Source organism: Trichosurus vulpecula, chromosome 1 (assembly GCF_011100635.1).
Source record: "Trichosurus vulpecula isolate mTriVul1 chromosome 1, mTriVul1.pri, whole genome shotgun sequence".
In the NCBI taxonomy this organism is placed as follows: Eukaryota; Metazoa; Chordata; class Mammalia; order Diprotodontia; family Phalangeridae; genus Trichosurus; species Trichosurus vulpecula.
The window spans coordinates 126,791,454-126,795,670 of NC_050573.1; the positions used below are offsets into that span (position 1 = coordinate 126,791,454).

The 4,217-nt window shown below is 37.8% G+C and overlaps 1 pseudogene; it reads right to left on the reverse strand.

Moving 5' to 3' along the window:
• Positions 1 to 3,228: 3,228 nt before the first annotated feature.
• Positions 3,229 to 3,978, reverse strand: LOC118837953 (annotated as a pseudogene).
• Between the last annotated feature and the right edge of the window lie 239 nt (positions 3,979 to 4,217).

Sequence of the window (4,217 nt, forward strand, 5' to 3'; positions counted from 1 at the left end):
TCTACCTTAAGTGACTACTTTAAAATGTGCATTGTAAACCAGGACTAAAGTACAAATTAAAGTATTCAGGACATAGGTCATCCCAACTAATGGATGGGTTGTATTCCAAGGGTTCATTTATATGTCAGTTATTTGGGAACATGGAAAGTATTTCTCCATTAAAAAAGTTATAAATTAATAGGATTTCAGGTCAGTCCACAAAAGCTTCTTTATCTAATAATATAACTGGAATATAGTCAAATACACCTATTACCTCACATGTAGGTCTTTTTTTGCAAAATATATTCAAAATTCCATCTTGAGATATTAAGGATATTTCTCCTCTCTTCATAAAGAGTATATTCCTTAGCAATGGCATCAAGGACTCTTGTTTAAAAGCCTGAAAGACTTAAAAAATGCCAATAGGATTTTATAAGGAGTTACATGCCTACTTGGCTAAGCAATGTCTTCTTTATCATATTATTAAAACAACTAAGATAACTATTCATATAATAGAAGGCTTCCTCATCCATTCATGTTGGAGACAGTAATTCTGCAAACTTAAGGATGTGGGAGTGTGGAATATCACTTGCTGGGAATGTCTAACATAATATAAAATTGATATGTTAGATAAAGCTTTGAAAAGCTTACCTTAGAAGTCTATTTGAGTCCTGGGATTCTTTGAACTACCTCGATCATGAATTCCCTATTTATTCTGAAATTGACTCCAAACAATGTCATTACTCCCAGCTGTTCACATATATGAGACATTTGTAAATTGAATATTTATTAATAAAGGATTGCATGTATAAGGGTCTAGTGTGATACACAATCACGAATAATTAAAGTGGTATAAAGGAAAAAAATAACTTGCTTAAAGACAATAAATATTATCTTAATATACAGAGTTGGATTCTGGTTTAACTGTAACATCAGGAACCATTTTAGAAATGAAAGTAAGGTCTGTTTCTTTCAGTTCACTAAATAGCTGATGGCCCTGTCACTCATCCGTATACACAAAGGGTCACCACAAATCTAAGTGCCATTATAATTTATTAAATTGAGACACTGGCATAGGAAATTATATTTGGACATTTAAGCCATTTTATTTGTAATTTCCAGCCTTTAAAATGGCACCTAAATGTTTGGAACACCCTGTATATATCTAGTCAGTCTGACAATGAACCCTTTTTAAGTATCTACTATATGTCAAATACTGTACTAAGATCTGGGGATACAAAGAAAGACAAAAATGTAGTACCTGCCCTCAAGAAGGGAGAAAACAATACAAAGAAATTAGCCTAAAAGGAGGCAGTAGTGGGTACATGGGCATAATGAAGTCCAAAGGAGTACAATGAAGTAGAAAATGATGAGACAACTGCAGTAAGTACTCTCCTTAAATGGAGAAACTTAGAAGATCTCTTCAATGTCTACATTCCTCTCTTTCCAATATAAGGGAAGGAGTGAGGGGATAATGATGAGGTCTCTGTTTTCCCCCCTATATAAATATGTGCTCTCTGTATACATATACATTCATATGCTATTGTATTGTATAACATACATCATATCATACCAAAGCATATAATAGTGTTATTTTGTGTACATCCACCACATATGTTCATAATATTACATAATCATATAACATCACACCACATATATCATATGTAACTACATAAGGTTTCACCCTCTTAATGTTAATCATAAGTCTATAACTTAATGATCAAGTCTTAGATAGCTACTCAATATTTAGTGAGGTGAAATTATTTGCTCAAGTCACGAGAGTTCGTATGTGTCAAAGGCATGGTTCTAACCCATTTCTCACTAAGCCCAATTCCAGCAATGTATCCATTATGCCATACTCTCTAAAAGATCAGATATACATTATCTTATTCCTTTCTTACTTCATATAAATTCTGTTTATGGGAACCAAGGGGATCCTATTAAATAAACGGTTTATGTGACAAAATGCTTTTAAAAATTAACCTCATTTAACTTGGACCACTCTGAGCTTGTCTGCATCCTCACAGTACTAATTAATTTAATTTAGGAAATTGATTCTTTTTGATGTTTTTTGTTGTTTTATACTTGTCTGCTTGATATTTTCATATGTGTGTCTGTGTTTTTTTTTTCCAAGATAACTTTAGAAGAATTTGAACAGTGATAGTATGCAACTAGTATCCTAGTAGACAACACAGAATCACAAATTTCTGGCTTTAGAAAGGACCTCTCTGGCCATATGGTATGAAATGTGACAAAAAAAGAATTCCTTCTACAACACACTTGAAAACTGGTCATTCAGCCTTTTTTCAAAGAACTTCAATGAAGGAAAACTTAGTATTATTAAGATAACCAGCTCTACTTTCATGCAATTTTTTTTCATAAAGAGTACTTCCTTATACAAATGTAAAAATCTCTTCATAATCCTTCCACCTACTAGTGCTAGTTCTGTGTTTTGGGGCATAAACAAGGAGCAAGCATGAGCAGGCTAGGGGAACTCGCTTGTGTGGAGGCCTAATAGAAAGAACGTTTGTGATGCCAGCACTCTGTCTGTCTGTTGGTCTGTGTTAATTTCTCAGACAGAAGTCCTTTCTGTTGGCCTATGTATTTATCAGACAAAAGTCCTGTCTGATGATCTGTGTTAATTTCTCAGACAAAAGCCCTGTGTCTTGGTCTGTATTAATTTCTCAGACAGAAGCCCTGTCTGTTGGTCTGTGTTAATTTCTCAGATAGAAGCCCTCTCTGTTGGTCAGTGTTAATTTCTCTCTTTTTTTGGATCAATTAACATTTACTAAGCACCTACTTATAAATGGACCAGGTACTAGGGATACAAATATAATCAGTGAAATGATCCTTACTTGAAAGGAGTAAGGAAGGTTTTACTTTAGAGAGGGTAGAAATCATACCTAATTTCCATTAAAGATGAGAAAGGCAGGGGGTGGACTTTGCTATGCAGAGAAAGAGGTAGGAGACAAAAATAGGAGCTTCTTAAAAGTGGGGAGAAAGAAAGGCACTCCCTCCCTGTCCCCCTCAGTAGTGGGATGAGGAATGTAAAATCCAAAGTCTGTGGGGGTATAGTTTTCTAAGTAGAAAACTCAGGTGTGAGGGGGAAGAATCCAGATTGAGAAGCCAGAGTTTCAGGAGAGCCAAGTTGTGTAAGACAGGAAACTGGGGTCCAGGGGTCTCAGCCTGGGAGTAAATCTTGGCTATGGTTTTGCATGTAGATTAGTTAGATTTTATGCCTGATGAAGGTTAACCCCAGAGAAGCAACAGCAGTGTCAAAGTCAAAAAGGGGATACTGGTCCCCCAACTGAAGATGCTTGGGGCAGGGGCAAAAACATAATATTTAGACACAAGTTCATTTGGGTTTCCCTAGGCTGGGTCAAACCACATGTGGTTATATTTGCCACTGCACCGGCCAACAGAGCTTGTGCTATAAGAGTGACTCCAAACATTCTTACCTAGGGAGGCTGGTGTTGAGAAGTAAAATGTGAAAGAGTGGCAGGCAGCCTCAACTGGGCACCTGTTAATCCCTGAAGTCCAATTCCAGCCTTCGTGCCAGTTCTCTTTGCAGTTATATGAGGTTCAGCAGTCCTCCCACCACTGGTTACAGTGCTCCCTGCACAGGCTAACATTGAAGATCCATTCCCTTCACCAGGTTGAGGACATTGGCTAGATCCAGGGTCTTAGTTGAAAGGAGCATTCATAGAGATGTGTCCCAGATAAAGTGATATTTCAGGCTGGAGTCATCATTCCACTGTGGTCATAGTTGAAGGGGTACAGGTAGGATGTGACTTGGTGGGATTCAAGGTTTGTGTTTACAGTGGAGCAGGCATTTTTCTTCCATGGGCTACACTGGTGATGAAGGTCAATGTCTGGACCAGGTCCTAACTAGTGGTGTTTAGCAGCCATGCAGATATTGAGCAGATCATTACCCTTCCAAAGCCCATGAGCCATGCTCATGAGACCCAGGAACAGCAAACTCCAACCTGATTGAGTCATGATCTCTGGGGCCTGTCTCTTCTAGATTCCCAAAGAGTCTAAGGAAGCCTGGAGCCCAAAATAATAGCAAAGACTCTGGGTGTGTGTTAATTTCTCAGACAGAAGCCCTGCCTGTTGGTCTTTATGACTGAATTCAGATGATGGTGTTGGTAATGTGTGTAAATATTGTTGTAGCCTTGTTAACTTTGTTCTACTAGAAACAGAAGCTGTGGGGAGGAGCCCCTGGAGCCTGCTGTCAG